Source organism: Pogona vitticeps, chromosome 4 (genome assembly GCF_051106095.1).
Source record: "Pogona vitticeps strain Pit_001003342236 chromosome 4, PviZW2.1, whole genome shotgun sequence".
Taxonomy (NCBI): domain Eukaryota; kingdom Metazoa; phylum Chordata; class Lepidosauria; order Squamata; family Agamidae; genus Pogona; species Pogona vitticeps.
In genome coordinates, this window is record NC_135786.1 from 111635300 (window position 1) to 111649226 (window position 13927).

At 41.4% G+C, this 13927-nt stretch overlaps 1 protein-coding gene across 1 annotated transcript in view; it reads right to left on the reverse strand.

Moving 5' to 3' along the window:
- The window catches only part of PLA2G4A (phospholipase A2 group IVA), a 112609-nt gene extending 99762 nt beyond the window's left edge, over positions 1 to 12847 (reverse strand). The window contains exon 1 of the mRNA XM_020795117.3: positions 12766 to 12847. The gene's annotated coding sequence lies outside the window, so the exon portion shown is untranslated. The remainder of the gene's footprint in view (positions 1 to 12765) is intronic.
- Between the last annotated feature and the right edge of the window lie 1080 nt (positions 12848 to 13927).

The window sequence follows — 13927 nt, forward strand, 5'->3', positions numbered from 1 at the left end:
TCCACATCTACACTGGCAGCACCATAAAGAATCCCAACAAAGCTTGTCAATTTACTTGCTCCTCCTCTAGGGTGATTTATGCCATTCTACATCAGCCTTTGACTGTGTGGACCACAGTAAACTGTAGCAAGTCGTTAAAGAAATGGGAGTGCCTGACCACCTTATCTATCTCCTGAGAAATCTATATGTGGGACAGGAAGCAACAGTTAGAACTGGATATGGAACAACTGATTGGTTCAAAATTGGGAAAGGAGTACAAGGTTGTATATTGTCCTCCTGCTTATTTAACTTATATGCAGAATACGTCATGCGAAAGTCCGGACTGGATGAATCCCAAGCCGGAATTAAGACTGCCGGAAGAAATATCAACAACCTCCGATATGCAGATGATACCACTCTGATGGCAGAAAGTGAGGAGGAATTAAGGAACCTTGTAATGAGGGTGAAAGAGGAGAGTGCAAAAAACGGTCTGAAGCTCAACATCAGAAAAACTAAGATCATGGCCACTGGTCCCATCACCTCCTAGGAAATAGAAGGGGAAGATATGGAGGCAGTAACAGATTTCACTTTCTTGGGCTCCATGATTACTGCAGATGGTGACAGCAGCCCCAAAATTAAAAGACGCCTGCTTCTTGGGAGGAAAGCAATGACAAACCTTGACAGCTTCTTAAAAGGCAGAGACATCACCTTGATAACAAAAGTCCGAATAGTCAAAACTATGGTTTTCCCTGTAGTGATGTATGGAAGTGAGAGCTGGACCATAAAGAAAGCTGACCGCCGAAGAACTGATGCTTTTGAATTGTGGTGTTGGAGGAGGCTCTTGAGAGTCCCCTGGACTGCAAGGAGAACAAACCTATCCATTCTAAGGGAAATCAGACAGCTCCTGAAGCTGAGGCTCCAATACATTGGCCATCTCATGAGAAGAGAAGACTCCTTGGAAAAGATGCTGATGTTAAGAAAGTGTGAGGGCAAGAGGAGAAGGGGATGACAGAGGATGAGATGGTTGGACAGTGTCATTGAAGCAACCAACATGAATTTGACCAACTCCGGGAGGCAGTGGAAGACAGGAGGGCTTGGCATGCTCTGGTCCATGGGGTCACGAAGAGTCGGACACAACTAAACGATTAAACAACAACAACAACATCAGCAATGCCCCTCTGCATTCTACATAGAACTAAAGGGCAATCTCTGTACACACACACACACACACACACACACACACACACAAAATGAAAGGGCACAATTCTGATATCAGGAAGGCCAACACAGAGAAACAAATTTCAGAACACGTCAAGCCTTCTAGGATACTTTGCAAAACTTCAATGCAAATAAAATTTCCAAAAGACAGAACTTAAGGGATACAAATTATTACAGTTCAAATTGATCATACTTTTGTTCCACAAGACAGCCACTACTTTGAACTCCCCAATTTCACTCCAACAGTAGTGCAACTCAATTTTGCATTTTGCAGAGAGACAAGCAAATTATTCCCCAAACTGTCCTTGAAGTTCATTCATTCCACCAAATGTTTCCTCAAATATAAAGCTATTCCCAATATGCACATAAAACCCAGTCTACAGCTCCTCTTTCACCTATATGCATACAGACCTCAGACAGTCAACACTGCCACATGAATTCAGTCAGTTAATCTTTATATGTGGTCTCCAACCCATTAAATGTATGAATTCAAAGAAAACTGCCTATACGTGCAGTTCCCATGGATTTCTTCAAATTGCAGCCCGTACGATTCATACTACAAAAGGTAGGTGATTCTGGGAGACATAGTAGAAACCCCACAGACAGACACACACAAAAAGTTTCACCAAGTTATGGGGGCAGGATTACGTTTTCACCACCACCTCTTCTCTTTGCATTGCCTGGGCTGGCTGCTCACAAGCTCTGCCATAACACAGGTAGCAAAGAGAGTTAACCTCAGTAGAGAAGGCTCCCTGGTGGCAAAATTACAGAAGTTCCCCTTTTGAGTAGGTAACAAGCCGACACAAACAAGAGGAAAGTGGAGCAGAGGACCAGTGCCACTGGGTGGCTCTCCAGTCTTTGTACTATTGTTTTACAGTACTTACTCTGTCCCTTGCTGTTGGTTCAAACCAATGTGTTTGACTGATTAATAAATTTAGGAATCACTTTCCATGCCCTAAAATAGTCAATGGAACGATTAACAATAGAAAAATATAATATATCTTTATAAAAAGCCATACAAATGTCAAATCCATCCACCTTTCTAAAAGAAAAAAAAAAAACCTCCGAAGGATGAAGGCCATCCTTCATCAAGGATAAGAATGAACAATAAAAAATACCTACCAATGCTAGGCCATTAGTTTATCATTACATTTGTGAACAACTACCCACAAAAGGAGAAACATCACCTCCTAGCACCTGAAAGATCATGAAGCTGGCACCAGATAAGCTTCTCTGGAGGAACCTTTCCATAACCTGTTAGCTACCATAGAAAAAGACTATCCAGTTGAGTAATGAATATAAATAGTTAAAGAGAAAAAAAATATTGTATATGCATGGGGAAACAGGAAAACCATTTTCACCTTCCTTTGCAACAACTATTTTAGCTTCTGTTATTCCAATAAACAAAAATTCTGTTTTTAAAAGAATCTGTCAAGGCTGAGCTTGTCCACCACACCCTTCTCTTTTAAAATAATGTTCACAGATCCTCAGGCTTATTCACATGAAACACTTCTGACTAGTACACTGGGATAAAAATACTGTATAACACATTTGATGAATAAAATAATCAGAACAATATGATAATATGCTGAGGAAGATAAGACAATTCAGTTGAAACAAGTTATTGTAACCTCAGTCTAATATGAAGCATTAATTCCAAAGTATTATATTAGCAATCAAACCAGATGCAGCTTATTTTTTTTTTCAATTTGGTGTTAGTCCATTTCTTTTTATCAGACTAAGACAGAAATCACTAAAAAAAAAAACAGCTTTCTCATTCAGTCTAGCAGGAGCCAGCTATGAAGTCTGGTGGCTTAGGGCTAACTCCAGTATTAATCCTAAACAGAGTACACACATTGAAAAAAATGGGAATTCGTAGTAACAAGAAACTAAATTGCATTGATTTCAATGGATCTGCTCTGTTTAGGATAAATGCTGGATATATCTGAGAAACCTTTCCTATGTACACTTACCTGGAAGTAAGCACCATAGCATTAACTTTTGAGTGTGCATCTAAAGAAATGTTTCATAAGTCTGGTCCTTAATAAGGTCCTTCCTTCAGATGGCAACCAAAGCAAACTAGGAACAAACTTTTTAAAATAACATTCTTCACATATACCATTAGGCAACTATGTCATTGCTAAATGCCACAGCTAATCATCTGCAGAAGGTTTAACACAATATAGATAAAACCAAAATAACATAGGTATATATTCAAATATTTGCAAAGCTTTTTATCCTAAAATAGTCAATGCATTTTAATAAAGTGGACTCTACCAAATGAAATGAAATGCAGTTTCATTTCAGGCATACTTATTTAGCAGGGACTGCCTGTGTATTTGGTGAGGGTTATGCCATAAAGTTCCTAAAAATATTCTTGTCACTTACTCTTTTGTATTTTCTTAACTGAATGTTTTAATTACAGTTTTCTCATTTAATTGTGTTATTATATATGTATTGTTATTGGTGGCTAAAGTTTGTATCGTAAACTGTTTTGGCTAATTACAGAAATATATAAGTAAATAAATAAACATATTTCCCAAGCAGAAGTATCCTTAGTAGCTTCATACAACAGTACTGCCTTTACCCACGTCAAGATGTGGAGTTAAACCACTTGCTGCTTCCTGTTAAGCTTAGTCAATTGAAGGTACCTGAGGTCAGTCTGACGTAGCCAAGAAAATAGCTAGTAATCAGAGTGTAAGTCACATCGAAGGGATGGGCAGATCATGAACTAGTGGTCAATCCAGTTGCAAGAATTACTGCAAATAATGCTGAATAAGGTCTAGATGGAACTTGATCTGATGTAGCAAAGAAGCCTTAAACAAGAAGGCATGGTGAGCAATTGAAGAGTTACACTGGTCTTGGGTCACAACAAATGCCTATCTAGTCTCACAATCTGATCACAAGGGGGCAACCACTGGCCTATATGAAGCACACAGGGCAGACACATGCACAACACACTCATCGTTCAAGTTTCCACAACATCCAATATAGAGACATGCTGCCTCTAATACTGGACATAATATAAACATAAATGCAAATCCATGAGGCACAGTATTACTATGTATCTCTGTGCCTGTGTGCATGTACACACATGTACTTTATATTAAAAAATTGCAAAGCTTGAGGAGCAAAATGCTCATGTCCAGAATATAATAAAACTTAAGCCCTCTAGAAGGAAACAATGGGCTTTGTGAACAAAACTTTTTTAATAGTAATAATTCGGAGGTGGCAAGGTTTCTATGCAGAGGACATTTGGGCCCCATGTTGCCCACCCCTGCCAGTGTGTTTTAGGATTAGTGCTGTATTGTAAACCTGTAATGTAGATGTACTCCCAGTCAGTTAAGAGCCCTGGAAGGCAGTTCAGACCATAAGATAATTTGGTGGAAGGTGTTCAAATTCTGAGGAAAACTGCTTTAATGCATATTACTAGACATTAAGAAGCTGTCAACTGCTGATATTAAGCAAGGTTTTTTTTTCTCCCGTAGTTTTTGTTTGAGGGAGGTGTTCCTGGAGTAATTTTGACAAGAGGAAATTTTGTAAGACAGCTTGCCTAATAGGATAGGCCTATTACTTCTTCCTATATTTCATAATGAACTATTATCAAGGCAGTGCTGAACATGCTGGGTCAAGCAAATGACACAAACTCTTTCTAAAAACAGTAAAAAAAATTATCTCTGCTCTTTAAAAAAAAGCAGACACAAGATTGACCACTATTGACCTACATGGAATATAGCCCAACAGCTGAGTAAAAGGCTGCATTGTACACCAGGCTATAGTCTTATCCCAGCACACTTTTGGTGGATCTTGGAATGTGAGGTGCCTTATCCCCAAATGCTGACACATCACAAACAGCCTATGCAGTACACTTGTACATTTCATTGAGCACGATTAACTGGTTCACGTGATTTATAGACCTTCCCCATAAAAGTCTGGTGGCACTTTAGGAATTGTTTTACACCAATACAGTGGTGGCCTTGACTTATGACCATAATCCGTTCCAGAATGATGGTCACAACTCGAAATGGTCATAAGTTGAAGCACCATTTCCCATTCCCGTGGAACTGGGTGCTACATCGAATTCCACGGTCTGCATTACCATTAGGGAATGAACATAGGATTGGAATTCCCATACAGTAGTTCCCATCATGGCATCTCCTTCTGCCCCAAAGATCTGAAGATGGTATGAAAGAAGCACTAATTTCAATCATGTACATTACTACTTCTTTTGTCCCACTTCTAATTTTGGACCAAACAAACTTTAGAGGGCTAGAAAAAAATATTGTAAACAAAGAAAAAAATGGAATGAATGAACAGCACAAGCAAACAGTAGCAGCTAGTACTTCCAATTTCAAGGGTGTGGTGAATTCATTTGGGGCTTTAGTTTGTATTTCACAGGAGTATCCAAGGTGCTGAACCCATTAAGGCATAGTGTTCAACACCACAGAAAATGCCTGTAAAGTATAGACCCAATTTGGAACAGACTTCGAAGTTGGAGTCATTTTCCTCTTCTGTGGACATCAACGTATTTATCATGCCACCTTCTTTTTTAAAAAATTATAACCTGATTTCCCATACAATCATATACTTAGCACTATATTTATAGGTATGAATAATACAATCCATTCCTATAGCTCCTTAATACATTTTTCTATCAAGATTAAAAGACAACAGACCAAGATTCCCATCCAACATCTCAAAGTGTCATCCCCTCTATTAATTTCAAACCAAAAACGAACAAAGGTTATGTTCTTTTATTTCTACTCTAGGCAGTCTAAGGCAATCATACCACCTTCAACTATCTATCCGAAGGTATTGACCACCTTCAGCTTCAGTTCTCAACTTGCCAAGGCTCTATCTATTGTCCAGGTTAGAAGACCATAATATACTTGGGACAGCTGTACCTGCTGAATAGGTGAGGTGAAAGACCGCCATAGCCAAGAGATTGGTAGAGATGGTATCAACACATCAACAGAGGAGCTCTTTGTCCACACTGCCTCACAGTTTGTCAATATGAAAACAGAAATGAATCAAGAGCTCAAGCTAAACAAATGCAATTTGAAATCACTAAATCAGTTGCTAGAAATGACTGCCATAGGCAAAGAGTTTGGGTCTGATCTCACACTAAACTATCCCTTTGCAAACACATCTCTTCTGCACATAAGTAATAATGCATCAGTCAGAAAAGGGAAATGGCAACTTATTTCATAAGAGTTCATGACTACAAAGAAGAATCTGGGTCTGATCCCGACAAAAAGTGTTGCTCTATACTCACATTCCTATGGTTCAGTAGCAACGTATCACACATTGAAGTAAAATCCAGGCATTAAGAAAGCTTTTAATACCAGAACAAAAAGTTGGGTGGTATCTCTGACCCACAGTATATGACCAATAAGTGCTTCTCTGACCCCATATTATCCTGCTTCATCATTAGACCACATTATCCAAGCCCCAGACATTTACAGAAGCACCCCCACCACTACCATTCCCTTTCAACTCAGCTGCAAGGCCAAGACAAAGTACAGTACCCAAAACAACCTTATAAATGTCTACACACATCAGAAAGATTTCTTAGGAGTAGGTATGCCAGCAGGTTCAAAATACCCCTCTGGTGTACAGGTAAAGGTAAAGGTTCCCCTTGACATTTAATCCAGTTGTGTCCAACTCTAGGGCGTGGTGTTCATCCCCATCTCCAAGCCAGAGTTTGTCCGTAGATAGTTTCCGTGGTCATGGGGCCAGCACGAATAGACATGGAATGCCGTTACCTTCCCACTGTGGTGGTACCTATTTATCTACTCACATTTTTACATGCTTTAGAACTGCTAGGTTGGCAGGAGCTGGGACGAGCGACAGGAGCTCACTCCGTCACATGGATTCGATCTTACGACTGCTGGTCTTATGACCTTGCAGCACAGAGGCTTCTGTGGTTTAACCCACAGTGCCACCACATCCCCTCAGTATACCTCAGGTGTATACCAATGTCCAAAACTAGACCTTGTTGCCTGTAGGCAGCCCTTCATTCCATCTTATTCTGAAGGAGATGGACTGATTTATTTCCATACCTGGCAACGAGAGAGGGCCTTCCCCAGGCCATTAAACAGAAGTCCATACCTATTTTGAACCTGCCTTTCTCAGAAAAGGGGGAGGAGGAGAAAGGAAAGAACAAATTCTGTCAAGAAGACACAGAGGCCAGAATTTACTTGGTGCAAGTTATGCTTCAGTACACTGATGATGTCATCAGCTCAGTCATGGTTCTGGGTATGTCTAAGGATCCCCTTCGCCCTAGGAAGCCTTCAGGAGCCAGGGAACTCAGAAGAGAATTATTTAAAGCTGAAAAATTGATAAACACAATCAGCTGTGATTTAGGGGCATAATACGTAGTCTCCCCCACCCCCCATCCTGAGACTCCCAAGCCTTCCCCAGGTTAAAAGGAATCCTGAGTAAGTCTGGGGTGTGCAGTGTGGAATAGGAAGCCTTTGATGAGCGATAAAAACCCATAGCTGATGACATCATCAGCTTGCACAGGCATCACTGCTTCTGAAAAAAAATAGGTTTTATTCATCTTTATTTTATTTCATAAAACAAGTTTTGTTTTATTTACAGCTAACCGTTCTTTGCAGACCTACTGTCATCATATCTGCCTAATCCTTTTCCAAATGCCACCAGTACTAGTTGTTATCATTTCCGTATCAACTGTGAAAGTACTTCCCAGGTGATCCTGCCTAGGTCTTACATCTGTCAGAAGAAGCTCTTAGATGTATATCTGGTGAGGAAATGAGAAAGAGACAGATCTTTCCACCTGTTAGTTGATTGTATTATTATGTTTTTAGTAAGTATATTTTATTGTATTTTGTCATTTTTTGTAAGCCGCCCCGAGTAGACTTTGTCTAGAGGGGAGGGGTATAAATCTAAATAAAGTAAAATAAAAAATCTCAGAGACAGATCTCAGGCTATCAGGGGGGTTAAAAATGAATGATTTTTTTAATCACATTGATTTAAATCATGATTTAAATTATTATGAATCTGATTTTTAAAGTTTAAATCAAATCCTCCCTGCAGGCTAAGCCATCTCTCTCCCCATGTCCTTCCACTGATGGGCTAAGGCATTTTTATGTAGGCATGCCCTGGGCTACCAATTGGTCCACAGTGAGTAGTCTTTTAAGGGTGGGTGGACACTGTAGGGCTTTGTTTTGTTTTTTGGTTGGGTTTTAAAAATGACTGTTACAAGGTCTGTGTGAATTCTGCATGGCTTTAATGCAATTTATTATTAAATAGTGTTGTACAAGTTAGCGTGTTGCACTCAGTGATGGTGAGTCGCTAGCAGAAGAAGCAGAGATGATCTGAGCCAAAGGTCTTTGCCTGCTTTTATGGGTCGTTTTATATTATTTGCCTGCTTTTATGTACTGTTTTACATTGCTTATGCTAATAATAAGTCAAGCTGAGAAAAAACCCACACATACAAACACGCAAAAGAAAGCTCCAAGAACGAAAACACTGGACACTATATTTGGAATATTAACAAAAAGAACAGCACTGTCTTGCTGGAGGATAAGACACAAGAGTCATCATTTTAGTTCACTGAAAGCATATGGAGTTGCCATGTGCTCCATTTATGCAGTGCTTAATCTGATCTGATGATATGCTGTTTCATACACAAAATCCAGCCCTGGGCCATGTGGAAGAATCCCAGGGACTACCTTTGAGCATGTCATGAGTATCTTCTCACCACTAACCTCCACATACCAGACTAGAAGCAAGCATTAGAGATAGCCCAAGACTAAAAGAGGAAACTAATACATTTTTCTTTGAGCTGAAAACTCTTTCATATCTTTCTGTATTCCCTTCTCATTAAATCTCTGCAATGTGGCTGATTACACAACAGATTTTTGTACACAACAGATTGCGTACCAGTGTTCACATATGCTGTGCGATGCTAATATCATTGACGATGTTTTCAAACTAAACCTTCATTCTTAAGAATAGTGTCTTCCAGGTAAACCACCAAAACGGAGTTGGGAAAACATCCCTTATTATGTCTCTTGTCAGCAAAGAATTTCCAGAAGATAGAAAGTGGAAAAATACAAGAAACAAAAAAATCTATTAACTCCAACCTCATATTTTAGCCCTGTCGAATGACAGATCAGCATATATATAAACGTATAATAACTGGAGAGAGTGGAAATGGGAAAACACAGGCAAGCAAACTTGTTACATTGTATGCAGCCTGCTATTTGTGGCAAGAAGTGAATCAAGTAAAAGAACATCTACTACAGCCTAATCCCATGTTTGAAGCCAACAAAGGAACAGGCATTGGAGATCATATTGCAGATATCTGCTGGCTACTGAAACACTCTAAAAAGTTTCGGAAGAAGATCAGTTTATGCTTTATATAATACAGCAAAGCCTTTAACTGTATATGAGAAACTATGAGTTGTTCTGAAAGAAATTTGTGTGATTGCCCTTATGCATAACTTGCATTGTCGACAAGAAGCTGCAGTCGGAACAGAATATGGAGACAGTATGGTTTCCTACAAGAAAGTTGTGCATTTTTATTCCCTAATCTGTTCAGCTTGTACACAGAACATATCATATGGAAAGCCAGACTAAATTTAGAGGAAAGAGGAGTTAAAATTACAGTGGGGTCTTTACTTAAGAACGTCCCTACTTAAGAACAATGTAACTTAAGAACAGCTCCTTTTGCTAAATTTTGCTTCTACTTGAGAACAGAAATCCAAGATAAGAACAGAAAAAAAACCTTTCCTGATCTTTTTTTAACCTTAGGTCATCTTAGGTTAAAAAAAAATTCTCCCCCTAGTGGTAGAGTACGTATTAACCAGCTTTGCATTAGTTCCTGTGGGAACTGCTTCAATGTACGAACGCACCTCTACATAACAAAAAAACAGCCAGAACGGATTAATTGGTTTTCAGTCCATTCCTATGGGAAATTTTGCTTCAATTTAAGAACGTTTCAACTTAAGAACACCATTCCAAAATGGATTAAGTTCTTAAGTAGAGGTTCCACTGTAGTTTCTATGGACAGAAAAGAGCAGATACGGATTAAATGGTTTTCAATGCATTCCTATGGGAAATGCAGATTCAACATAAGAACTTTTCAACTTGAGAACCACCTTCCAATACGGATTAAGTTCTTAAGTAGAGACCCCACTGTAGTGGAAGAAGCATCAATAGTTTAAGATACACAGAATACGCTATCTTATTGGCAGAAAGCAGGAATGACTTGAAATGACTTTTGGGGGGAAAATAAGGAAGAAAATGCAAAAGCAGGGCTACAGTAGAACATTAAGATGACAAAAATCATGACTACGGAAGAACTACACAACTTTAACATTGACAGTGAAATTGTTAAGAGATTTTGTATACCTTGGTTCAACCATAAATCGAAATGGAGAATGCAGACAAGAAATTAGATGACTAAGACTTGGAAAGGCAGCAATGATGGAACTAGAAAAGATCATTGAGTGTAAGGATGTGTCACTGGAAACTAAGACCAAGATAATCTACACTCTTGTATTTTAGTTCGCCATGTATGAGTGTGAAAGCTGGACAGTTAAGAAAGCTGACAGGGGCAAAAAATGATTCGTTTGAAATGCCATGCTGGACGAAAGCTTTGTGGATACTCTGGACTGCCAGAAAGACAAATAAGTTTGTCCTAGATCAAATCAAGCCTGAACTCTCTCTAGAGGCAAAAAAAAAAAAAATGTTGAAACTCAGGTTGTCCTCCTTTGAGCAGATGAGAAAGAAGATTCCTGGGGGGGGGATGCTGGGAAAGGTGGAAGGCAACACAAAAAAAAGAGAGGAAGATCAAATACAAGATGGACTGACTCCTGAAAGGAAGCCACAGGATTGAGTTTGCAAGAGCTGAGCAGGGCTACCTAAGGACAGGACATTTTGGAGATCGCTCATTCATAGCATCACCGTAAGTCAGAGCTGACTTGACTGTGCACAGCAATAACATGCTGTATTCATCTTGCACGCCTCTTGGATTCTTCTGGAGAAAAGAATGAAGTATAAATTAAATAAATGAAGACAGATGTGAAATAAAGTCTACAGATCTTAAAGACGCCAACAAGTGAAAACTAAATATACAGTCATTAATTTTGTTTTCCATGTTGCTATTACCCTAGAAATAAACAGTTCCCTTAACAGTAAAGAGTCAATGGTCCTTCCACTCTCTCTGAGGTTATGTTACCTCAATGGGCTGTTAGGAAAATAAAATGCGTGGGAAAATAAACCATATGTGCTGTCCTGAGTTCCTTGGGAAAGGGTGGGGGACGAAATAATAAAATAAATAAGATAATTGTGCTGATATTTCATTTTAGGCAAGCTTGGTACAAATATTATTGTCTACAACCAAACCAGGCCCAAGTTATGTCCTGTGCTGAACACGTTTGAGAAATCTATATTCAATACTGAAACTTTAAACATTAATATTGTTGTGTTCTGCCTGATATCATTCTTATCAGTTTTTGCATATTTTCCTTAACAACAAGCTGAACATTTCTTATAGTACTCAAGTAAGAGAAAGGGACGTAAGGGGAACTCTGGAATGTAGTACTTCAGAGGCATGGATAAACTAAGGAAAAGCACTTGCAAACAATCTACAAATTACCCTGACACTTGAGTAAGCAAAGAGGGATATCTTTCCCGTTTCCACATATTGTGTATCACAATGGATTTCATCCATGTTTACTCTGAGTTAAGCCCAACTGGCCTACACCATCAGATGCGTGTGCACGGGATGGCATTTTCAGTGACAGAAACGTGCCTTCGCGATCTTTGGAATCGGAGCCTCAACATCCAGCTTTCCGTTTCTTGGAAGCTCCACACGGCGGTACCTCATTTTGAGACATAAAGCATTCCTGTGGCTATTACGCAATTTTCCCTGCTCCTGGCCCGAGAACGATGGCAAAAAACGGCTTCTCCTCAGCCACGACTTTCTGTCTTCTATTACGTGCCATTGCAACACCGCTCTCCGCGGCGCCGTATTGTTTGCACGCCTTTATTCCCAGTTTCCCAGTGGGAGAAGGGAGCCTGGCATGCGAGGACCTGCACTTCAGAAGCACAACTGCTCAGTGAGCAAGAGGAGTTGTCTCCTAACCATGGCTACAAAAGCACGTGGGGAGAGTGCCTCTCTGCTTCAGGAAGATGCCCGAGATGCCCCACGGTGGGATCCTTGAGTAAAGGCACGGACGGAACTTGCAAGGCACATTCAAGCCGCCCCTAGGCAATCCCTTCCCGCTCCCAGCGTCGCCCGCCTGTGCAGTTTTCCAAACTGCCCGGCAAAATCGCCGCCCGGCTGGGGCTTTCCTGCGCGCTCGCCAGACCAGACCCGTGAGTGCCGCCGGGTCCTCTTGCCTCGCTTGTCAAGATGTCAAGCGAGGAGCCAGCCCAGCTTCCTTATTGCTCTCCCTGGCCGCGTCCTCGCTTCGCCCTCTCTGCTTCCCGCCCGCTCCCAGGTCCCCTGGCCCGGCGAAGGAACCCAACGCCGTCCCTCCAGCCCGTAACCCCACAGCCGCGTCCCTCCAAATTCCACCGTCTCCGGCTTACACGTTCGGGGCTGCCCTCCACTCTCCTCGGGCGCGCCAAGTCCACGCTCTCCCCTCACTTCCAGGGCTCGCTTGCTCTCTCTCGCTCTGGCCTCGGGGTCTTCCCCCCGCCCGCCCCCCGGCTTCTCCCTGTTCAGACGGGCTGCGTTTTCATTGGAAAGGAGAGCCCAGTGGGAGGAGCCGTGGCCTTCTGTCACGGAGCTCTGTGTTTAAGGTGGCGCCCAAAGTTGGCTGACGAGACCAAAGCCGAGCGTGCTTCCCTCACGTCGGTCGGTCACACGTTCAATGACGGAAGAGAAGTGAGGAAGGGAAGCCGCGGGGAAGAAAAAAGGGATTAGACTGACCGACCACCAATTAAACCAGCTACGTACGGTAGCTATGAGTTGGCGGGAGACGTTACCTCGCACTCTTTGTCTCCTCCTTCCTTCCTCAAGGCGCCTCTAGGGAGAAGAGGCAGCCTGTCTTGTCGTGGCCAAGTCGCGCAGTCCCAAAGCCCGCCCCCCCCCCCGAAAAGAAGGGAATGAGAAACCACTTCTGGAAAGGGTCGTCATAAATCCGAATTGACTTGAGGGCATGGGAATGAAGCTGAACGTCCAACAAGGAGTTTCCAAAGAGGTCTCTGTGTTAAAGCTGTGTCAGCCTGGAAAAGCAGGCAACTTTGCTGGATGGGGAGGGGCCATTTTCTGCCTCCAGGGCCAACATGGGCCACCTAAAATGCTCTCAAACACAAACAACTGTGGAGTCAAAAAATAAGCGTGTCCACACTATGGTGTCAGCAGGGCATCGGTGGTGTCCACTTGTAGACCTAAAGGAGCTGTAATCCACATTTTCATGTTGGGAAAGAGGGAGGACAGCCGGAGGTCTGAGGGTCACCAATACAGCTTGACAGAAACGCATGTAGCCTGTGGTTCATTCTTTGCTCACCACTTCTGTAAAATAGAACAAAAACCTGCAGATTTCTTCAGACACATGGACTCCAGAGTACACCAGACCACATATATATGTATATGTTCCAGTGTACCTGGTGGTGGGGATGGGATCAGAGCGAACTGGAATACAGAAAACTACAGTCTTCTTAATACTGGCAATGAATTTGCACAATGCTACTTAGCATAAACATCCTGCCAAAGGTTATTTACAGTGTAACTTAGGTGAGGGAGGAA